The sequence below is a fragment of the Dermochelys coriacea genome, chromosome 5 (assembly GCF_009764565.3).
Source record: "Dermochelys coriacea isolate rDerCor1 chromosome 5, rDerCor1.pri.v4, whole genome shotgun sequence".
Classification (NCBI taxonomy): domain Eukaryota; kingdom Metazoa; phylum Chordata; order Testudines; family Dermochelyidae; genus Dermochelys; species Dermochelys coriacea.
In genome coordinates this window covers 50,864,461-50,889,189 of record NC_050072.1, presented here as the reverse complement: position 1 = coordinate 50,889,189, position 24,729 = coordinate 50,864,461, and the positions used below count along the sequence as shown (strand labels likewise).

General features: G+C 39.3%; 1 protein-coding gene across 2 annotated transcripts in view; it reads right to left on the bottom strand.

Moving 5' to 3' along the window:
- Window positions 1-11,055, bottom strand: part of ZNF366 (zinc finger protein 366) — a 40,799-nt gene extending 29,744 nt beyond the window's left edge. For both annotated transcript variants that reach the window (XM_038401121.2, XM_043514279.1), the window contains exon 1: window positions 10,425-11,055. The gene's annotated coding sequence lies outside the window, so the exon portion shown is untranslated. The remainder of the gene's footprint in view (window positions 1-10,424) is intronic.
- Between the last annotated feature and the right edge of the window lie 13,674 nt (window positions 11,056-24,729).

The following is a 24,729-nucleotide window of genomic DNA, read 5'->3' as shown; positions in this document are numbered from 1 at the left end:
ATTATTACTCACTTTAGATCTGATTGTGAGTGGTTAACTGCCTTCAATTCCCACTGACTTCAGGGGAGTTACTCTTGTCTTACATTTAGTGTAAAGGAAATCAGGCCCTTTACCTTTAAAAAAAAACACTTTGCACGGTGTCAAAACAAGGACAGAACCCAGATATCCTGAGACCCAGTCTGGCACTTTAACTGCAAGACCATACTGCCTCCCAACAATTAAAACTCCCTAAAACAATTGTGGTCAACTATTTTGAAAAATATACTTGAACAGGTGCACTAAAGGCTGCCTTTAAGTTGGTCCTTAAAATTATTTATTGAAAATAACCAATTTGAAAAGCATGATTTTTAAAATGTCACTTTCATTTAAAATGATACAGGGGAGAGGCTGTCAGTATTTTGTGGATTCTTCTCATTTTGTACTAACTATTATTCTGAGAGCAAATAGTATCTTAGACAGGTGAGCACTTGTTAATTGCCTACATTTTGGTGAGAGCTACAGTATGCCAATGTGAGGAAATGTTATGTGCTATACCTGTCTGCAACGAAGAACTCTTGTTTCTAGGGCCATTCATCTACTATCTTTCACAAGCACTAAACAAATGCAAAATGTTCCCAATCAATATAATTTTAGAGTACTTATCTGAAGATGAGTAGAAGGGAATTGAGCTGAAGCAACCAAAAAGTATATATCTTGAATGGTTAATTATAAATTCCTGTATTATCTACTGGAAGGTATAAAAGAGAATTCAGCTCTACACTATTGAAGGGATGTGGTATGGAAGATGAGTCTTTGCAAGCATAGACTCATCTGGTACTGGCCACAGGATAGTGGACTAGCTGGACCCTCAGTCTAATCCAGTATGGCAAGTTCTATGTTCCTATTTAAAGTTCAGGGTAGAGCTGAGGAGGTTAAATAAAAAGTTAACATAGGACTTTGTGTTAGCTAGTTTTCCCAGACCCCACTGGTGACATTGACAATAGTACAGTAGTTTACCTGTTCCTCAGTCCAGAGGAAAGCCCTCCAGAATTGGGTGCATTGTATGCAAGCCTTACTCCAGAGCTTAACTAAACATCCCTTTCTCCTGTTTTTAAGGGAAAATACTTCCCTAAGCTAAGCAAGTATCATGGTAAGACCACACTGAAACCATGTTAAAAACTGTAAAATCTTCATAGAATATAAGGAAACTAAAATACAAAGTTAAGGGCTGTATTCTGCTAATTTCTGGTCCATGTGCTTCCAGACACGGGCATATCTGAGGGCAGACTCTGGCCCTGAGATTTGAACTTGGAGTTTTCTCTTCATCAGCAAAGTGTGCTGCCTAATTCTCATCAGATAACACAATGCAAGTAAACAAAAATGTGGCTGCAAGAGATGTGATATGTATGTAGCCATATTGCATTCAGCCCAAAGTGGCCTTGCTCCCATTCTATTGTTTGTATTTCTTCTTTAAGAGGTGTAAGAAATGGGGGCTACAAGTGTACGGAAACAATTCTTATTTGAAGCAGTTCTATCAGAAAAAGAACTTACACTACCAGATTCCTGCCTCATCTATGTGCAGGTGAAGGGCAACATCCTTGGTGCTTTAGCTCCAGCTCAGAACAATGTTTCTGACTGACCAGGTCAAGAGCTCGCAAGAAAGTAATTTAAGACAACTTCCTCTCTGGCTTTCTCCCCTTCCCCTGTGATCCCAAAGTTGAATCCTGTAATTAGTTGAGTAACAGGCTATTTCTTCCTTCTGATCCACCAATGTACATCCCACATAGAGCGTTTAATTATTATTTTACTAAATTTAGTGATTGCAAAAATTAAGGTTTTAAAAATAAGCAACAGTTAGTTGCAACAGGTCAGAAAGAACCTGAAATTGGCACCACAGTTCTTGTTTGGTTGGTTTGGGGTTTTTTATTATTATTTATTATTTTATATCATCATTTCAGAACTAAAATTCAGCTTCATCATTTTAATCCAGTCATTAGGGCAGAAATGTACTATGGCTGACAAGTTTCAATCAAATACAATTTTAATGGCATTGTTACAAAACTCTGAAAAAATGAAGCCCAGGACGGTAATGGCGACTCTTAGCTTAACATCACGAACGTTATACTATAATAATGATTAGAAGCTGTCAAAAAGAGGGAATGTGGTTTTTGAAAAAATATTCACAAAAATTGCATCCAGTTTTTAATCAAAGTTTGAAATTTCATCAAAATTTTCAAGCAGCTCCAATAATTACTTAGACTTTCTATTAATCACTTTTAATCAGTCATCCCAAAGGCCTCATTTAAAAAGTGCTTTCCATCACAAGAACAATGCTCAAAATACTGACACACCCTTATACTCAAAAACCTCCATCCAACCAAAAAACCAAACAACCGACTGCTAAAACAAATAAACCTTGAAAAAAGACAAAGCAAAGAACAAAAACAGTAACTTCTTAAAATTAAAAAACAAAAACCTTTCCCCATGCAGAGTTTGTTTGGTTTTTTCCTGAGAATGGAAAAGTGCCAGAGATTCCATGAAGTCCACTGGGGACTTCACTGTTGCTATTGACTTTACGTGGAAGGTGCACATCTGCTACAGTGATGGACATCTGTATAAACCCCAGGATAGATAGAATTCTCATACATTATTTTGACTTACTGGTTTGGACATGTTGCATCACTGCACAAAATATGTTACACTTGCTCATGTGTATCGTTGTTGCCAGTAGTGGATGACTAGTGGACTTGTTCATTAAGGTCATCAGATAGAATCCTGGATCCTGATTCTCTACCCACAGGATACAAATAACTCCCATTGAATTAAATTTCTTGATTTGTGACTTATATTTTAGTTGAGAGGTGTTTCTTATCTTCTAGGATAGGAGAATGGCATCCTGTATATTGGGAGTCAAAAGTTTTGAGATCTGTTCCCAGTGACACACAGGTGGTTGATGCTGCTATCTGTATGATTGCAGGTAAATTCTGCCTTCAGATCTGTACTGCTTCTCGTAACTGGATGAATTTAATGTTTTGGTTTCAGTGTTAATCAGAGATACTCAGTGATAATTTGCATGGTACTCTGAGTCCCTATCTTTTGAAAGGACAACATGTGTGACCAGAGTTCTTTTTCCTTCATTTCCATAAATACTTACTGTGAGATGAGCACCTCTTATTCCTGTTAAACGTGGGAACAATTAGATAATTCATCCTCTACTAGTGAGTTGTCTGTGGTTTACTTCAATTTCCACAGGAGAACTCTAATCCTGTGCTGGCTTCAGTAGACGCTGCACAGTTGCAGAAATCTGCATTAGTGAATTGCAATAGGGGGTGGGTTTCTAACAAGTTATTTCTTTCATTAGAAAGAGAGGAAATATTGCCCTCCAAAAAGAGGACAATAAATCTAAATTATTTTTCAATAGTGCATATTATTTTCATTAAAGCTACAGAGTGCATCAATAAATCCATTTACGAAATATGTGCACATGTAGAAAGAGGTATACCTACCTTCTGGGAGACCTGCCATGAGGAAGACATCATTTTCAACTTTATGAATCCTAATGATTTTATCTGGTGCCAAGATACCAAAGGAATGGGTGCTGCAGTAAATATGTGCTAGATTTATACTACTGAAATGTTCCTATTACAATTTTATATGTGGAGAAAATATTGTGAAATACATAAATACTGCAGATTTACCTAAGGGCCCAATCCTGCTCCCATAGACTTTAGGGCCAGGAGGGAAGTCAGTGGTTTTTTTTACCATTTACTTCAATGGGAGCATGAGCAAGCCCAGTGTGAGATAGTAAGAACATATTTTATGACCGAATAGGGCCCACAAACTCCATCAAATTACAACTCTGGTCATGGGGGGACAAGCAGAGACTGCTTAGCCAATATTCCCCCCATCCTGCAAGCAATCAGGGAGTGAGAAAAGGCATAGGAGTAGTCATGGCTTCCCCCAACCCCCTTTACTTGCCAGCCGGAATAGTTGTTCAGGTATCTGGGTAGGGATGCATAAATTGCCCTCTGAAAAGGGGTGAAGTAATTTACTCCCCTCACAGAATAAGGAGAAAGTAGGAAAGAAAACAGGACATTTGCTGGCTCATAATTCATTCTCTTTTCTGCTTCTGGCATAGTGCAGCTATGTGCTACCCCATTACTCAGAACAGACTGTAAAATTACAATCTAACCCAGAGAAATTATATAGTTTCCATCCTTGATCAATGAATAAGGAGAAATTATTGCTCCAAAGTAAAAGATCAGACAATGGATACATGATTGCTCATGTTAGCATACTTCTTTAATACAGCCTCACAAAATAATAATAAAAACCCATGGTATGATCTCACTGCTGCTTTGCTTCCAGTTTCAAATCAATGGCACTTCTTTCTAATCCAATAGAGAAAAGTGGAGGGGGAGTGTTTTTCACTGAAAAGTATCAACCTACATACTAACTAAAATCATCGGACTGCTTTTGTAAATTCAGCATTGTGAACCGTCATGCCCAATGAACATTTAAACTTTTCATTCCTTTTTCCATGCAATCCTGTGTATGTGAAGTGGTGCCCTACATTCCCAATCAGCATGGGCCATCAAAAACTAGGGCAGTTTTAATTTAAGTTGTTTACAAAAATTGCTGGAAAAAAACAAAAATTTGCTATCCAATTAATGAAAAACACAGAGTTCCTAAATCTTTTATAAAGTGGAATTTTCACAATTGGTATCAAACTATTGCTGGCTTTCATCTAGTGTCTTTTTTCTAAGAAGTGAAAGCGAAAGGTATTTGCATCTTTTGTTTTTCAGTTGGGAAACAGAATAATAGCTAAAAGAAGAGGAGTACTTGTGGCACCTTAGAGACTAACAAATTTATTAGAGCATAAGCTTTCGTGAGCTACAGCTCACTTCATCGGATGCATAGAATGGAACATATAGTAAGATAGATAGATATATACATACAGATAAGTTGGAAGTTACCATGCAAACTGTGAGAGGCTAATTAGTTAAGATGAGCTATTATCAGCAGGAGAAAAAAAACTTTTGTAGTGATAATCAAGATGGCCCATTTAGGCAGTTGACAAGAAGGTGTGAGGATACTTAACTTAAGGAAATAGATTCAATATGTGTAATGACCCAGCCACTCCCAGTCTCTATTCAAACCCAAGTTAATGGCATTTAGTTTGCATATTAATTCAAGCTCAGCAGTTTCTTGTTGGAGTCTTTTTTTGAAGCTTTTCTGTAGCAAAATTGCCTCCCTTCAATCTTTTATTGAGTGGCCAGAGAGGCTGAAATATTCTCCTACCAGTTTTTGAATGTCATGATTCCTGATGTCAGATTTGTGTCCATTTATTCTTTTGCGTAGAGACTGTCTGATTTGGCCAATATACATGGCAGAGGGGCATTGCTGGCACATGGCATATATCAGATTGGTAGATGTGCAGGTGAACGAGGCCCTGATGGCGTGGCTAATGTGATTAGGTCCTATGATGGTGTCACTTAAATAAATATGTGGACAGAGTTGCCTGATTCAAGTTACTGACTGCTACTGATAACATAAGCTTCTAAACAATGCAGCAAGAAACCAGGAGCAAATGGTACAAGAGGGAGAAATTAAATCACCAGATAGGGAATATCATTGCAGTTTAAAAACCTTTAGAATTATCCCAATTTCTTTTAGTATAAGACTTGTTTAATGTAATTGTAATGTCAAAGAAGGAAACCCGCTTGCAGTACCTTACAGTTGTCAATTGAGAGGAGAAATTGCTTTGTTGTGACTATACAAAAACCACGGTAGCACCTGTGTAGTTCCATTTGTGTTACTGCATAGGTATAAGTTCCCTGGGCATCAAATGAAAGCATTAAGTACTTCTTTCAAAAAGATAGGATTCTTTCCTAGAATCATTCATATTTTATATACTAGGCAAGAAGGATTGATCCCTGCCAAATGGATACGAAGGCAAGTCAGACATCCTATATGTAGTACAATAGGTATGTAATTTATAAAACATATTTCATAACTATTAGGTTTTCACCTAGTCAGAAGCTTTTTTGACTGGATAAACATTCTTAATCCTCATGCTGAATGTTATCCATTAAAAAAATGGTATTGTAACTTTTCCAGCAGCAGACAGCTGCAGGCTGAGTTTCATAACTGTCAACTTCTCAACATGAAAATGAGGGTAACATCAGGCTTTTCCACTGTGATTCCTCTTAAGCTAATTTTTCTGCCTTTTGCCTTCTTTTTAAAGACTTCCATTTATTTTTTCCTTCTAAAATCCTTCCTCTGAGACATTTGTCTTTTCTGAGCTCACTTCTCCATGTTCAGTTTGTTCTCTTGGGATGGGAAGTGGGAGTGGAGAAGCTACTAGGTTTTAAAAATATTTGGTTTAACAACACTTTTCAAAAAGGTCCTTAATGCAGATGTTCAGGACACAAAATTGGTAAAGGTCTGTCAGATAATGAATACATTTATCTCTGTCTATATTTATCTTCTTTTACATAGCACTATTGCTATTGTATCTAAGGGACCAACCCTGCAAAGGGATCTGCATGGGTGAAATGGTCTATTCATGCAGATTCCTTTACTGTATTGGAGCCCCAGCAATATAAGTTCAATACAATCTGCCTGGGATAATCAGTTTTGCAGCCTACTTAAGGTCTGTCCAGGACTACTTCTAGGAATGTGGTGGTCTCCACTCTATTTCGAGTTTATCTTGCATTACTGGTTTGAGGCTGCCAAGAAGTTTTCTTCCATTCTAATTCTAGACAATTAATAGGTGTGCCAACACATCTATCTTCTGGATACACATTGTGCAGTGCCAAAAAATATGCAATATTGTAGGTACAGCTTTATAACTTATCTGTATCCACATTATGCCCAAGTTGCCTTAACAATTAGGCCAAGACTCTTCAAGGTTTGTGTGTAAAATACCTGATAATTCAAGGTAAAAATTCTCCCATTTCCAAAAAAAGACCACCACAACAGCTGTAAGATGCCAGAATGTGAGAGGAAATACATTTAAAACATTTAGAACCTAAGAGCCAAATCTCAGCTGGTGCATATGAGCATGACTCCACTCACACAAATTTGTACCAGTAGAAGATCGTCTTTCTATCGAAAGAATCTCATTGACTTCAATGGCTTTGGATCAGGCCCTTTCTCCTGTGACTTCCATGGAGCTACTCACAGAAGTAAGGCTGCAGGACTGGGCCCTTATCATTATACTAACTTATACATTAGCTAGTTAGTACATAATAGTTCAAAACTACTGTGATAAAAAATTTTCCCGCTAAACATTTTTTGTTGAAATTTTCATTGAGCATTTCTCAAAATGATTCATTTAGATAAGGTTGAAATATTTCATTTCATCTCAACATTGTTTCAACTTGTTATGGTCTGTTATAACTTATAAGATAACAATGTAATATAATATAAAAGTTGAAATCTTTTGACATAAAAGTCAAGTTGGTTAAACTTGAAATGAAAGGTTATGACTTTTTTTTTTTTAAAAGGCTTGACCTTGTTGAAATGAAATATCATTTCAATTTTTCCAAATGAAATTTTGGAATTTTCATTTCATGGGAAAATTTCAAACTTTCATTCTAATTTTGGAACAATTTTAAAAAATATATTCAGAATATCCGGTGGAATGGGAATTGGGGTTCCAAACAGCTCTATTTGAGTAGGGGGTTGGACTAGATCTCCTGAGGTCCCTTCCAACCCTGATATTCTATGATTCTATTCTATTCAAAACTACACCACCAAATGCATCCGATGAAGTGAGCTGTAGCTCACGAACGCTTATGCTCAAATAAATTTGTTAGTCTCTAAGGTGCCACAAGTACTCCTTTTCTTTTTGCGAATACAGACTAACACGGCTGCTACTCTGAACACTGTAACTATGTTTTTGTTTTATAACAAAGGCACCAATAAGCTTTTAAATAAGATAAAAAAAAGTGTGTCTCTGGTAAATACCTATTTTATTGCCTTCCATGAAAACAATGTTTTAAATAATATAGGAATTAATCACTAAAATACATTTCACAAACATTAAGCTTATGCTATAAACTAACAAATACTATATATTTAAGAAGGCTGGCATTCATAAGCTATGATTCTCTGCCTATAACTTTTTTACAATGATGCGAGACAAGGACAAAACTCCATTTCCTAAACTCTCAAAGAGAAGTTAGTTTGTTACAATTGTATTATATAAAATGATGTTGTTGTATTGATTTTATAACAAAAAATGCACAATGTAAAAGACAAAAAAGCACTGTATCCAAGAGAAATGTAACTGAAAGGTGTAATCCAAGAATGAAGTACAAAGCTCAGGGTCTATATTTACAACTAAATTATAAACTATCATTCTGCAGTGCTATTTTACTTAAACATTAATAGAGAACTGAGTTTAGAACCAGCACTTTATTTTTTGATTAGCTACTTAAACAGCAAGTATACACACTTTTTTGCTTCAGGATCATAGAATGATCTCTTTTCAGAGTTCTCAGAGAAAGGATATATAGTAAACATGGGCCGAGACTGCAAGCATACATGAATTTGTAGAGATTATCAAAACTGAAATCTGGATCTAAATTTTGCAATTGGCTCCTGTCTTAATTGTAGATTGAACCTAAATGCTGGATCCAACCTTCCCAGAACTTTGGAATGTTTGCAATCCAGATCAAAATTTTGCAGCTTGAGCTCATCTTTGCTGTGGTAACAGCAGAGAAACAAAGAAATTCTGTGGCCTCAGAAGTTGTAGACTGAGCAAATTGCATACTTTACAAGGTAAATTAACAAGATGACTTCTCTGTTTATCATATTAGGCATATGAATGGGGGCCCAGTTTCAAATGTAGTCACCTAAATAGATGTCCAAAGCCCACATTTGGTTGTCTGAATCAGTACTTGGTCACATAAAATGGCCTTTTGTCTAGCTAAATGCCAAACTGGGTATCCAAATAAAAAAAGTACATATCTCACTTTCACGCGTGCATTTGAGAACTGGTCTCTATACCGGTAACCTTAAATACTTCTACTACCTACAAAATGTTATCATCCAAGGTTCATAAATAGCACCAAACTAGACAAACTTGATACATTTCACTTCAAACTACAATCAGCACTTCATAACTGTTAATAAATAGAAGGAGTAGAGAAACATATAATTTTATCAGAAAACTTGGTAATGTGGGATAGATCACTCCCTACCATGGGGGATGGGAGGGGGAGGGGAAAGCTATAGAAAGGAGCCACAAGGAGGAATAATGTGTTTGTTCAGTCACTGGGGAAAATTATATCCCCACTTCTGAGAAGGAGGCTCAACCTGCCAGAACTCATGGATTTCAGGGGATCCACCAGCAGCCATAGTTGTGCATACTAGCTCTGGGGTTCCCTGCCCTGCATTTGGACTTTGCCAGGGACTTGAATGTCCCACAGAACATTCTAAAGCTCAGAAGTCTCACTCGCAAGTTAAAGTGGGCTCAAGAGATGATCAGGCTTCTCTTTTGTAGAAATGTGACCTATTCTACTCCTCAGCCAAACTGCACCTTCCTGTATAAAAGTTGCTATTTCTGTTGAGTTGCCTTAGAAAAATAAAATGCATTCTTAGATCATACTCTTTGCTGATGGTGCAGTCAAACTTTGCTAGCTTAACATGTTGTACCTGATACTTGGAAACTGTAGCTGACCAGCCACTGGCTGATAAGGAATATAAATGACTAGCCAGCATTTTATCATAGTACTAACATTGGTGGTTAATCTTAGTATTTGTGACATAGCTTGTAACTTAGTCTTTTTAAATGAAACTGGATCTCACTTAACTAGTGAAATGTCACTGCTTTCAGACTGCATATACCACAGGCACTGAGATACAAACACGTGCACTCTCTCTCACACACTACACAGCTCCATTTAAAAAAAAAACCCTAGTAATTCTCTCCCTTTTATGGCACAGCTTGATGACAGCTCAGTTGCTCGGTGTAACACTTGAATGAATATGTCTGAAGTAATGGTCAGAGATGAACAAACTATACTAGCCTATCAATTACGAACATACTTATCCTATCTCTGCCTTTGTGAGGTCATAGTAAACCTTGCTGAAATTTCCAATATAAAGTCAGTGAAGTCTAAAACAAGCTACAGTGGCTGCTGGAAAGGTAAGGTCAACTACTCAGCTTCATATGGAAGAATTCACAACACTGAATACTGCAGACATTCTCAACCTCACTGAGAAACCGCTTCTTAACATTGGTTAAACCTCATACTACTAATGGCAGTATCTAAAAAACTGACTATAGATATTTTAAAATAAAATATATACCGCATACCAATGCATAGTCGTTATCTTTTGTCTGGTAGTTGATAAATGTCTTTCCTGTATTTAAAGGTGTATATATTAAACTAACAGAGATTTAAGTAAAAATGCTTTCTTGGTTAACTTACCAATTGTTGAAGTTGGAATGAGCTAAGCTCTCTACCTGCTTTCCTGTTGGCAATCTCTCTTGCTCCCTGTGTAGAGATTGCAGTAAACTTAGAAAACTAGCAAGGACAATGTTTCAAATGACTTAAGAAAGAGAACAGGAACAATCACTTCGTTCTCTTTTTTCAGATGAGTACAGTACCTTCAGAAAGAAGGAAGGAAGGGAGGGGAGAGGAAGTCAACAACCCTTTGCTTTCCTGAAAAAAAATAAGGAAACGGTAGATAGCCATCTCATTTTCGCTCAAACAAAATGTTTGGAAAAATAAATATAATTGAACCAAAAGGAATTCCTCAAGTATATATCTGAATTATTGGCTTCATGAGGACTAATTTATAGCTCTCTCTCTGTGCAACTACAACAAAACAAATGAAGTTCTAAAAGTAGTGTCTAGGATTAAAATGCCCATAACTCATGTAGAGAACTCCAGCAGCCAAAAAAGTACAGATAACAATCCTCCACTCCAAACAAGGAGAAATCTTACACATCACAATAAAAACAAAATATACATGCAAAAAAAAGGAATGAAAAAATCTCTTGGTGTGTTAAAAATAATTTAACAAATTTAACTTACAGAATGTTATAGAAGTGAGACACTTTGAGTGTAGAAAGAAAAGGAGTACTTGTGGCACCTTAGAGAAAAACAAATTTATTAGCTCACGAAAGCTTATGCTCTAATAAATTTGTTAGTCTCCAAGGTGCCACAAGTACTCCTTTTCTTTTTGCGAATACAGACTAACACGGCTGCTACTCTGAAACCTGTCATTTTTGAGTGTAGGGGTCATATTTATCTGAAGTCAGAATTACACCTGAGATTAATTTGGCTTTTCTAAAAATGGAAAAGCATAGGATTGATGTAGAGTGCACCTTAATATATCAAAATTAGAATTATTTATCGTGCTCTAGGTATATTTTCATGCTTTTTAACTGGAAAAAGAAGCAGAATTGAGTTTGATATCCCAGCCAGTGAATGACTATACATACGAGTCAACTCACTATCCCCCACTTTGCATTTTTTATGGCTGCTTACTTTTATCAAACTTCAATCTCAATAATAACTAGTCGAAAATTACCTTTCTTTCACAGAGTTGTGAATTTATCAACGTTTTTAGTCTATCTAGCACAAACATTGATGCCATTAAGGGTTTCAGGTTTTTACCTGGACTGTGTCTTCAGCAAGCATTGAGGAAAAAGTAATTTCTGTGCCCTGTTAGTTTACCCATGTGATAGCCAAATGTGGAAGGCTCTTTTATGAACAACTACATCATTCTCCATGAAAGATGAAAACAAAATGCTGCTTCAGATGGCCTCTCAGAGGAAAAATGTAAAGTTATATTCAGCTCTCAGTTATAATGATATAAATTTAAATGAACCTTGTTAAAGTTAATGGAGTTATCGTGGTGTAAATCCATTGTTAATAAGAGTAGAATCTGGTAAATTGTCTTCTATCAGTAATAAATTGCTATTTCCTTTACAATACAATAATGAGAAGTGATAGATGGACAGATTATCTGAGAATGTGCAGCTCTTGACATGCAACAGGTCTTCATGCATAGAAAGAGCACTAGTACTATTTCCAGGAGAAGTAGAGGAGGCCAATCAGGGACTTGATTGTAAAGACCTTCCATTTGTATTCTGAACCACTTAAAACTTTAGTTATGGAAGTCGGGCTTTGATACAACTGGGCAGGTGCTAGATGTGCTCTTTGGAAGTATGATGCAACCAGTTGTTTCCTGATGTATGTGGAAAAGATGAAAGAGTAATGAGGGGGCAAATAAAAAACAAAGGATGCAAAGGGTTAACTTTAAATATATGTGCCATTGCAGAATTATTTCATCATTCCTCAGGGAAAGAGTATTCAGTCAAATGGAGTTTCTGCCAAATACTGAGCATGAGGAATGTTAGAAGGGTGTGCTGAGAGATGGAGGTATATCTTGCACCAGTTCAGAAGTCAGAGTAAAATTTGTATTTATTTTGAACAGCATTTCCCAATAGTCCTATATAAGTCCCAAAATACGACAACAACTTTCAGCTTTTCAAGCTATTAGTGAGTTATTTCATGGAGATCCACCTTGTATACAGGATTGCTAGGCAGCCCAGACCACTGAAGACAGTGATCAAATATAATCATTTGGTTGTCCCCTATTTGGAACATACTGCAGAACTTAGTCAAGAGCTGATTTTGGCAAAATTAGAAGCATTCTCACAGAGATCAAGACAGGCATATCTGAGTCACATTGTAGTTCATGATGGACTTAAACTTCATTGTGATTAAAGTCTCTTACTTTTCAAAGAGAGGATTTATTTTTTCTTTTGAGGCTTTACAGAAGCCAAAAGTGCTGTGCTGTAACCCACAGTAGTGGAAGAGAATCCTGGTCCTTAAGTCAAAAAATTTCCTTAGGGATGGACAAAACATGTTTTTGATGTTTTTAGAAATGAAGCTGAAGAAAAATCAGATCTGTGCTATCACTGAACATAAGGATTCCAGATTCACCAAGCTACAGCATGGCTTTAGTACTTTGTCTTCAGACAGTGAATGAAAAATAAAGACTCATTATGTTAATATGTAAATTGACAATCTACTAGACTGCTTTATACTTCAGTTTCTGAATGAGGAAGAGGAGAGCGCCCTACTTCAGTGGTTGCCTCTTAAATTACACAATAATCCAATCAAATCCACAACAAATGGCAGTGTGCATGCATACTTAAAGCTTTTAACTACCATGTGCAGCTATCTTTTAGGATATATTACTGGTGGTGGAAATACTCATGTCATTGTCCTGTATTGCTGCAGTAGTGGAATACATGTTTCCACAATTAATTTATCAAAACAAACCCATTCACATATATGCAGCAAACTAGAAGCTCCTGGCCTATCAGCCTATTTTCTATAAACCTGATTGGGAATCAGAGACAAAATATATTCAGGGACAGAGTTGGAATGAGCACTCAACAGCAGACAGCATGAATGGAGGACTTGACTAATGCTGTTCTGTATGATCAGCTCTAGATTTGAACCAGATGGACACTAACTATGGTTAACTGGGTATTGGATTTGTTTTGCTTAAATTTGAAATACATTTTTGGAGATTGTTAATTCTGACCCAGCCTCAATCTGGTTGTAGCAGGGACATTTTAATTTACACTAAAGTGAGCACAAAATGTAATATATCAGACCAAGCATGAGTCAGACATGCTGAAAACAAAAACAAATTAAAATATGAAACCTTGTCACAACAGTCCACAATAAAACAAGCAGAATGTAGAACAATGCCTTTAGATAATCGCACCAGCAACAATATTTCATTTTAATTTGAGAGAATGAGATCACAGGTGCAAATTTGGAGAATCACATTATCTTATTGGACAATAAAATGAGATGTCTTAGTTGCCTGTGGTCAAGTGCATCAGAACACTTTCCTTCCGGCCTCATGTATGCTGATAGCACTATTTAAGTAATACATAATAAGAACATATGAATGGCCATACTGGGTCAGACCAAAGGTCCATCTATCCCAGTATCCTGTCTTCTGACAGTGGCCAATGCCAGGTTCCCCAAAGGGAATGAACAGAACAGGTAATCATCAAGTGATCCATCCGATTGCCCATTCCCAGCTTCTGGCAAAACAGAAGCTAGGGACACCATCCCTGCCCATCCTGGCTAATAGCCATTGATGGACCTATCCTCTGTGGCAGAGCTCTGACCTTGTCCCCGTGGGTCCAGTGCTTCCAGGAGGTTTATGCTAGCCCCAGAGGCTCACTGCAACCCTCCATGTAACCCTTCTCTCTCTCTAGGGCCAGGGTTACAGTCTATTGAGCCCGTTTCATCATAAGCCTGCAAGGAGGTTGGTGAGAGAACTCCCAGAGTCTGTTGTCCCTATGGGCTTATTCCCAAACAGTTTAGCCTCCTGTCCTGACAGAGGCCTAGGCATCTTTCCCCTGCAGGATGTGTTTCTGTAGTGGCAGTCTGGGGGGAACCCAGGCCTACCCTCTACTCCAGGTTCCAGCCCAGAGACCCTAATGGCAGCAACTGTTGCGAGCCGACCTTTCACTGCCAGAGGTGCTACATTTCCCTGGGCCACTTCCCCACAGCTCTCCCACTTCCCTCTCTAAACGCCTTCTTCACCCTTACCTTAGGGTTCCCTTTCCAGTGGCTTGAGAGTGTCTTCATTACCCAGCCCTTCAGCCACACTTCCTCTCCCCTGGCTCTCCTTTGCCTGACCGGAGTGAGCCCTTTTATAGTATCAGAGGGGCCTTAATTGAAGTCAGGTGTTTGCATTAGATTAGTGGCCTCACCTGACTCTTTGCAGGCTAATTGGAGTCATGTGTCCACCCTAGCCTGGAGCAGCCCCTGCTCTGGTCAGTCAGGGAACAGAAAACTGCTTTTCCACTGGCCAGTATATCTGCCTTCTACTACTCTGCTGTGAGGCCTGCCGGGGATATCAGTTGGCGGCTCCTTCATGGGGCCGTGAGCACGGGCGTGTACTTGGCACGGTTCACTTCAATCCCAGACACCTGCCCCTTTTGCGGCGTGAGGGATACCCTGGCACATGTCTACTTGGAGTGTGCCAGGCTGCAGCCCCTATTCCGGCTCCTCACCAATATCTTATTACGTTTTTGGTTGCACTTCTCCCCTCACCTTCTCATTTATGCACTCCCTATCCGTGGCCCCACAAAGTCACGGGATCTCCTGGTCAACCTCCTCCTGGCCCTAGCTAAAATGGCCATCTACAAAACCAGAGTGAGGAGGTTGGCCGATGGAGTCTCCTGTGACTGTGGGGCCTATTTCCGATCCTCGGTCCGTTCACGTATCCGGGCAGAGTTCCTCTGGGCGGCGTCCTCTGACTCCCTTGATGCCTTTGAGGAGCAGTGGGCTCTGTCCGGGGTTCTCTGCTCGGTGTCCCCGTCCGGTTGCCTTCTTTTGACCCTTTGACCGCACTCCTGTCCCTGTTATTTTATTAGTTGTCCCCCGGAATTTTTTGGGTATCTAGGTCCTGTGGATCCCCCTTTTAGGCTGGGGGGGATCCTTTAGCAGTGGACGGGCTTTGCCCGCCCACTTCCCGGATCCCAATAAGACTACTCTGCTGTGAGGCCTGCCGGGGATATCAGTTGGCGGCTCCTTCATGGGGCCGTGAGCACGGGCGTGTACTTGGCACGGTTCACTTCAATCCCAGACACCTGTCCCTTTTGCGGCGTGAGGGATACCCTGGCACATGTCTACTTGGAGTGTGCCAGGCTGCAGCCCCTATTCCGGCTCCTCACCAATATCTTATTACGTTTTTGGTTGCACTTCTCCCCTCACCTTCTCATTTATGCACTCCCTATCCATGGCCCCACAAAGTCACGGGATCTCCTGGTCAACCTCCTCCTGGCCCTAGCTAAAATGGCCATCTATAAAACCAGAGTGAGGAGGTTGGCCGATGTAGTCTCCTGTGACTGTGGGGCCTATTTCCTATCCTCGGTCCGTTCACGTATCCGGGCAGAGTTCCTCTGGGCGGCGTCCTCTGACTCCCTTGACGCCTTTGAGGAGCAGTGGGCGCTGTCTGGGGTTCTCTGCTCGGTATCCCCGTCCGGTTGCCTTCGTTTGACCCTTTGACCGCACTCCTGTCCCTGTTATTTCATTAGTTGTCCCCCGGAATTTTTTGGGTATCTAGGTCCTGTGGATCCCCCTTTTAGGCTGGGGGGGATCCTTTAGCAGTGGACGGGCTTCGCCTGCCCACTTCCCGGACCCCAATAAGACTACTCTGCTGTGAGGCCTGCCGGGGATATCATTTGGCGGCTCCTTCATGGGGCCGTGAGCACGGGTGTGTACTTGGCGCGCGGTTCACCCCAATCCCGGACACCTGCCCCTTTTGCGGCGTGAGGGAAACCCTGGTGCACGTGTACCTGGAGTGTGCCAGGCTGCAGCCCCTATTCCGGCTCCTCACGAATATTTTGTTAAGATTTTGGTTGCATTTTTCTCCTCACCTTCTTATCTATGCACTCCCTGTCCGTGGCCCCACCAAGTCATGGGACCTCCTGGTCAGCCTCCTCCTGGCCCTGGCTAAAGTGGCCATCTATAAAACCAGGGTGAGGATGTTGGTTGATGGAGTCTCCTGTGACTGTGGGGCCTATTTCCTATCCTCGGTCCGTTCACGTATCCGGGCAGAGTTCCTCTGGGCGGCGTCCTCTGACTCCCTTGACGCCTTTGAGGAGCAGTGGGCGCTGTCTGGGGTTCTCTGCTCGGTGTCCCCATCCGGTTCCCTTCTTTTGACCCTTTGACCGCACTCCTGTCCCTGTTGTTCATTAGTTGTCCCCCATAATTATTTGGCTTTCCAGGTCCTGTGGACCCCCCTCTTAGGCTGGGGGGGGATCCTTTAGCAGTGGGCGAGCAAAGCCCGCCCACTTCCTGGATCCCAATAGACTACTCTGCTGTGCCGAACTGGCCTGGATGTATCACACCTCCATGAATTTATCTAGTACTTTTTTGAACCCTGTTATAGTCTTGGCCTTCACTACATCCTCTGGCAAAGAGTTCCACAGGTTGACTGTGCGTTGTGTGAAGAAATACTTCCTTTTGTTTGTTTTAAACCTGCTGCCTATTAATTTCATTTGGTGACCCCTAGTTCTTGTGTTATGAGAAGGAGTAAATAACACTTCCTTATTTACCTTCTCCGCACCAGTCATGATTTTATAGACCTCTATCATATCTCCCCTTAGTCGTCTCTTTTCCAAGCTGAAAAGTCCCAGTCTTATTAATCTCTCCTCATATGGAAGCCGTTCCATACCCCTAATCATTTTTGTTGCCCTTTTCTGAACCTTTTCCAATTCCAATATGTCTTTTTTGAGATGGGGCGACCACATGGATTTATACATAATAATAAACCCTTCACCTAACTGCTATAAAAAAATCTAATTGTTTCTTGTAAATCAGTCTCAGATATGCCTCTCTCACTTTTTATTTGGTTTAAATGTTTGCTTTAGGCTGTTCAGGAGTGAACTGGCAGAATGTGAATATGAACACAGAAACTCAGACTTGAATTCAAAGAACTTCCCTTCTAAAATTCCGGTGCATGAAGAATGTCACGTTGAGGCTTATGCTAATATTAATATCAAGTCAGCTAAGTCTAATTACGACTTTTACATGTCTGCATACCATATGCATACATAATGTATTTTGGATAATAATATAATCTAGTATCAGAGCTATTCTGTAAATATTTTAGTTTATTTAACTGAATAGCTCTCATAGAAAAAATATTTGAAAAGTTTCATTCCAGCTACCTATCTCTCATAATCATAATATGATCAAAGTATTCTCATTACTATATGCATGTACTGACAGATATAATACCTTGGGATGTAAATCCTTTTTATATTTATTGAGAAAGGTAACATCTAATCAGCATTTAATAGGGTATTCACTTTTAACCTTCAAGGCACCCACAGTTTGTTAATTTACTGTTTTGGGGTGAGGTAAGTGGAAATAAGTACTCAAAACTATTAAAGAGATGCATTTCCTGGAATAAATGTCTTGTAATATTTTAAAGGTGCCCTCATTCAGGATCAAATTCATTTCTTATGAACTCTATTAACTACAATAATTTCAAAGACAGACTTCCTAGACCTTTTATATGGTCACTACAATTACCTTTATTATAACAATAGCACTAAAAGTTTACTTTACAAAGATGGTATGATAGATGTGTGTTTTCAAGTGTAACATGAATGAATTCATCACACACTGCATATGCACAGGATAATGAGCGTCACTGAGGTCCACAATGAAAGAAGACATGGTTTTGTTCAATATGTCTGAATTCACTGCAGTGTTTGCAGATCTATAGCACATGAAAATTTGCCAAAGTCTCTGGAAGTTTTATAAGTTGGTCTCCACTTAAAAAATCAACAATTACCAACCAAAATATCCAGTGTGCATACTGCAGTTTTGCTATCCAGTTAGACTCAGAAATTAATGTGTATCTGGAGTGGTCACTGTTGGTAAACATCGATATTTTACTGGTAACCACTCTCATGTTTCTTTACTGACATGTTCACAGTGTACTGTAACATATGAAATTCTCCCATCTACCTACCACATAGTATAGGAATGTAATGTTGTAAAAGGTGTTGTCCCTGAGAAACTTATGCAAATGATCATTACTAAGCATGTTTATCCTATGCAATGATATCTTTTACACTTTCCAGCATTACTGTAATTTTCTCTGGTTTATGCCATAAGTCATAAGATTGTATTTCTGAATTTTCTCCCAGAAGTTTAATTTAACAGTAAATTTTAAAATGAATATGAATTTAGGTAAATTCTTTTAATGTGCAATTCATTCATTTAGTCCCTCCATCAGATAATCTGACTAATGTGGAGTCCTATAACATGCTTGCCTACTAGTTATGATTTTGTGTTAAATGTTTCTGGACCTCAGTTGGTAAAAAGTTAGGATGTGATGTTCAAAACCACTCAGCATTGGCCTAATTCTACTCCCACTGAAGTCAGTCCAAGTTTTACCATTCAATGGGAGCAGAGCTGGGCTAATGGAGATTTCTTTTGAAAATCCCACCCTTAATGTTACTAAATATTGAATTAACAATATAATCTCTAGTTTATAATTATCATAGGTCACATACTTGGGACCATGTTCCACTCTTGAAAATCCAGTGGCGTTACTGTACAAATGTGTTAACGAGAACAGACCATGTTCCTTTGTCTTTTTCAAATTCCTACATAAGTAGCTTTAGAGAAAGGAGGATTCCCTTCGTTTTCTCCTCTTTGGCCGTGTGGAGCACCTACCATTTCACTGTCATGTAGTGCTCAAAGTGTTAAGTCTTTCAATGTCAATAATAAATGCTATAGGTGACCGAACCATGGGAGAATGTTGGACACAGCAGACATTGTAAACAAAGGATGGTCCATACTCAGCCAGTAGTATCATTGACTCCAGCAAAAGCTTTTCCTGAATAAAGACTGCAGCACTAGGCTCAACATATTTTAAAGGTTAGAAACAGTAGTTTTGTTGATCATTTAAATTTAACGTTTGCTTGTGGCAGAGTATATGATTTGTGGTTCAAAGCAGTTATCAGTGAATAAAGATTGAGCATCAAGAAAGCTAACTAGCCAAAAATAATTACTTAGGTGAAAAGAAAAGCAGAACTCTTAGGTCTGTTACATTTCCTCTGTTCTACAAGAAAGAAAGAAAGAAAGAAAGAAAGAAAGAAAGAAAGAAAGAAAGAAAGAAAGAAAGAAAGAAAGAAAAGAAAAAAAATAGGAGATTGTGGTTTATTTGGTTTTTTAAAAAGGAAAACTTTTGCTTAGACTAGTATTGTTTAGTAGAAGAGCAACTGATTACAACTTAAAGCACAGGAAAATCCCCCATTTATAGGAAAAACCTTGGACTGGCCTAGAAGTCTTGCCATTGGGATTTCTTCAGCTGTACATTTCCCCTTTATTTTCAGGACAAATGGTGTCCTAAATAGTATTAATCTGAGATTAGGCAACCTTATTGGTGACCATCCTCTTTATATCCAACTCCAAAATATCCTAGGGCATTATCAGAAACAGGAATTTATATAAACTGATTTATTTTAGTGTTGCCTGCTAATGTGACAAAATACTTGGACATTTCTGAAGAAACTGTGATGAGGGGGAAGGGTTACAGGGTTAGTTTGTTTGTAAAGGCTCTTGTCTGTGTTTTAAGAAAAAAGCACAGTTGTGATTGGCACCAAATACAAGTTTTTGTAGGATATGGCTCTACAAGCACTGTGTGTTATAGGATTGGGCAACTGCTAACAAGGAAGGTTTTCAATGGCCCTTTATTTTTAAGAGATAATCTACCACTATTAAAACTTCATTGGTCATGGTCCTGTAAGTCTGGTTCTCCATTGCTTTGGATCTTGAGCAGTCATTTACACCAGTCCAAATCAGAATGGCAGCCTTTTACACACATTTTGTGCTCGTTTTGCACAGGTGTAAATGACTGCACAAGGTGCAGGGCAACAGAGAATTGGACCATTAGTCTTTAAGTATGTCATTTCCATAATTCAACTGCTTTCTACTAGCTTAAGGGGCCCAAAATGGGCTCCCGAATCTCATCCTTCCTTTAGGGCAGCACGTGCCACATGCCAAGCATGTTGGTCACATTTCAAGTCTATTTGTCACTGTTCTATTCCATTGAAATCACCCACATTGGAAAGATTGTTATCTTATATAATAAGGCAACTTGCACATATCAGAAAATGAACATGAAAAGAGAAAAAACCTTCAGTTCTTGACAAGCATCCCCATTAACAAGAGTTGCACCTGCACACTGAGATCAGAACAGACCCAAATGGTTCCAAATCAAGTGGTTAAAAAAAACAGAGCAACCACAAGTTGTTTTTATAGGCTTCTCCAAAGCAATATTTTGTGGAGTAATAAGTGAATCAATTTACTTAAGAAAATACTGTAAATAGCTGCACCTGGTAGTGAATTCAGTTTTTGCTCTAGAGTACCTTATTGCTTCTATTTAATTTTAAACATGTTAAATCCTGATGGATTTAGATTTTTATAATACATGAAAAGAACAATTCCAGCATACTCTCTGTACTTCTAACTATGAGCTAGATGCTTATCTCAGTTGTGCAGGTGTAAATCCATTTAAGTTAATTGAGTTATTTTGGATGTACATCAATGTATTTGAGATCAGAATCTGGTCAGAAATGACTGTGGTATCTGAGCCTTGCCAAAATGACAAACCACCAGGAAGATCTTTGATTCTCTTCACCTTCCAAGAACATACATCACTTAGGGTTTTGTTATCATTATTAATCTAGGAATACTGTGGAGCAGAGAGGAGTTTTATATGTCCTAGTGAACATGATAAGATTCATCATTATTCCTATTTCTTCTGTAATGGTATTCTCAAACATTGGACCAGTCACCAGAAAAGCTACAGTAATTAAAATATAGTATATAAAAGAATACTTATATCTGGGTGTATGGACAATAAGATTATATAAAGGTAGAGACAGATTTTAGATAGCAGATCTGAAATACAATAATACATTTTACATAGAACTGGGTTTCCCATGAATATAGAATTGATTACATTTTATAGGAAATTGCTGCATCAACTGTTCTATGCAGTGCTGTTGTAACCTTGTCAGTCCCAGGATATTAAGAGACAAGATGAGTGAGGTAATATCTTTTATTGGACCAACTTCTGTTGGTGAGAGAGACAAGCATTTGAGTTACACAGAGTGTTTCTTCAGGTTTGGGAAAAGCAATCAGAGTGTCTCAGCTAAATACAAGGCCAAAGAAGCTAGTTTAGCATAAATAGTTAGCACATATTTGTTAGTTTCTAAGGTGCCACAAGTACTCCTTTTCTTTTCACATATTCTAAGGGACCATTCAGAATGAAGTGGCCCGTTAACACCTCTGTAATCATAGGACAAAAGGGGGGTTAGTGAGTTACAGATTGTTGTAATAAACCATAATCCAGTGTCTTTATCAAGACCATGATTTTTAGTGTCTAGCAATATTATGAATTTCAGTTCCCAGGCTCGACATTTGAAAGTGTTGTGCAGGTTTCCTTTGAGGATGAGGACTGATAGGTCAGATATAGAGTGATCACTTCGTGAAAAGTGTTCACCCACAAGTGATATGGCATTTTTGTCTTTTATCGTTTTCCTGTGTGAGTTCATTTGAGAGCATAGTGATTGCTTTGTTTTACCCACATAGTTGTTGTTTCAGAGTAGCAGCCGTGCTAGTCTGTATCTGCAAAAAGAAAAGGAGTACTTGTGGCACCTTAGAGACTAACAAATGTATTTGAACATAAGCTTTCGTGGGCTAAAACCCACTTAATCGGATGCATGCAGTGGAAAATACAGTAGGAAGATATATATATATATACACAGAGAACATGAAACAATGGGTGTTATCATACACACTATAACGAGAGAGATCAGTTAAGGTGAGCGATTACTAGCAGGAGAGAAAAAAAAAACAACCTTTTGTAGTGATAATCAAGATGGGCCATGTCCAGCAGTTGACAAGAACGTCTGAGGAAAAGTACGGGGGAAAAATAAACATGGGGAAATAGTTTTACTTTGTCTAATGACCCATCCACTCCAAGTCTTTATTCAAGCCTAATTTAATGGTGTCCAGTTTGTAAATTAATTCCAATTCAGCAGTCTCTATTTGGAGTCTGTTTTTGAAGTTTTTTTGTTGTAATATTGTGACTTTTAGGTCTGTAATCGAGTGACCAGGGAGATTGAAGTGTTCTCTGACTGTTTTTTGAACGTTATAATTCTTGACGTCTGATTTGTGTCCATTTATTCTTTTATGTAGAGATTGTCCAGTTTGGCCAATGTACATGGCAGAGGGGCATTGCTGGCACATGATGGCATATATCACATTGGCAGATGTGCAGGTGAACGAGACTTTGATAGTGTAGCTGATGTGATTAGGCCCTATGATGGTGTCCCCTAAATAGATATGTGGACAGAGTTGGCAACGGGCTTTGTTGCAAAGATAGGTTCCTGGGTTAGTGGTTCTGTTGTGTGGTGCATGGTTGCTGGTGAGTATTTGCTTCAGGTTGGGGGGCTGTCTGTAAGCAAGGACTGGCCTGTCTCCCAAGATCTGTGAGAGTGATGGGTCATCCTTCAGGATAGGTTGTAGATCCTTGATGATGCACTGAAGAGGTTTGAGTTGGGAGCTGAAGGAGATGGCTAGTGGCGTTCTTTTACTTTCTTTGTTGGGCTGTCCTGTAGTAGGTGACTTGTGGGTACTCTTCTGGCTCTGTCAATCTGTTTCTTCACTTCAGCAGGTGGGTATTGTAGTTGTAAGAATGCTTGATAGAGGTCTTGTAGGTGTTTGTCTCTGTCTGAGGGGTTGGAGCAAATGCAGTTGTATCGTAGAGCTTGGCTGTAGACAATGGATCATGTGTTGGTCATAGCATAGTGGTCAGTAGGTTTCCGGTATAGGGTGGTGTTTATGTGACCATCGTTTATTAGCACCATAGTGTCCAGGAAGTGGATCTCTTGTGTGGACTGGTCCAGGCTGAGGTTGATGGTGGGATGGAAATTGTTGAAATCATGGTGGAATTCCTCAAAGGCTTCTTTTCCATGGGTCCAAATGATGAAGATGTCATCAATGTAGCGCAAGTAGAGTAGGGGCATTAGAGGATGAGAGCTGAGGAAGCGGTGTTCTAAATAAGCCATAAAAATGTTGGAATACTGTGGGGCCATGTGGGTACCCATAGCAGTGCCACTGATTTGAAGGTATACATTGTCCCCAAATGTGAAATAGTTATGGGTGAGGACAAAGTCACAAAGTCATAAAGTTCAGCCACCAGGTTTGCCGTGACATTATCGGGGATACTGTTCCTGATGGCTTGTAATCCATCTTTGTGTGGAATGTTGGTGTAGAGGGCTTCTATATTCATTGTGGCTAGGATGGTGTTTTCAGGAAGACCACCAATGGATTGTAGTTTCCACAGGAAGTCAGTGGTGTCTCGAAGATAGCTGGGAGTGCTGGTAGCATAGGGCCTGAGGAGGGAGTCTACATAGCCAGACAATCCTGTTGTCAGGGTGCCAATGCCTGAGATGAGGGGGTGTCCAGGATTTCCAGGTTTATGGATCTTGGGTATCAGATAGAATACCCCTGCTTGGGGTTCTAGGGGTGTGTCTGTGCGGATTTGCTCTTGTGCTTTTTCAGGGAGTTTTTTGAGCAGATGGTGTAGTTTCTTTTGGTAACCCTTAGTGGGATCAGAGGGTAATGGCTTGTACAATGTAGTGTTGGAGAGCTGCCTAGCAGCCTCTTGTTCATATTCCGACCTATTCATGATGACAATCTTCAGTCAGAGTTTTGGGTGTGCAAAGAATGTAGTGTTAGACTCACAGTGTTTAACTATGGACATGACACATCTCTACCTTGATATTTTGGTTGTCTGTTTTTCTACTGACTGAACTCACTGAAGAGTTCCATTCCATTCTGAGTAGTTTCCAGATATCATGTACACTAGGACTTCTGAGAACAATATGTTCAGCCTCTGCAGCTACGAGTTTAGGCAGCTGTGCTGTGGTCCCTTTCTACTTTGGCCAGACTAGCTGGGCACGCTGAAATAGCCATTTCTGATGCAGAGTCTACCTTTCAGGATCAGAAACAAAAATTACAGACTGAACTCCATTCTGGCTGTCTTAATTTCCTTAACCCTATGCAAACAGGATGATTTCAAAGACATGTTTCTCAGCCTCAAACCTGGAACCCTAATAAATGCCACAAGTCAGAAAAAAATCTA